A 517-nucleotide genomic window follows, 5' to 3' on the forward strand; every position below is an offset into this window, starting at 1 on the left:
AATTAAGCAAAAAATAAAATATTGAACTATATAAAACAAAAAAATAAACAATAAAATAAAATCACTGATCACATTTACACTATATGTACAATATTTACACTCTCGACCTTAAGGAACTGCAACGAATGGTGTGTAGAGGTCTTTGTGGGTAAGTATATTTATGACGTAGTAAGGAGCATCAAGGATTTTGGATTGTAAGGATGGGATTCGGAAGAAATTTGATGGTTTGGTGGAGCCCAAGTTCAATTCCGTATGTCCAAATAAGGCCGATTATCATAGTGTATAGTAGTTTTTGTAGTAAATAGTATTTCCCCCCTCCCAAAGCACCCTTTTGAAATACAGTTTTGTATTTATCAGAGCCTGTGTATTGAGGTTTTGTTTTTATCTGAAAATTAGTTTAATTTTAAAACAGAAATGTAGTAGTTGAGGGTTTAGTTTTATAACTGGAGTTGATGTTGTGATATTTGATGGCATTGGGGCTTACTACTAGTATGAGTTAGTGAACCATAAAACTAGG

This window comes from Halyomorpha halys, unplaced genomic scaffold (assembly GCF_000696795.3).
Source record: "Halyomorpha halys isolate HHAL.00 unplaced genomic scaffold, Hhal_1.1 Scaffold43.1, whole genome shotgun sequence".
NCBI lineage: Eukaryota > Metazoa > Arthropoda > Insecta > Hemiptera > Pentatomidae > Halyomorpha > Halyomorpha halys.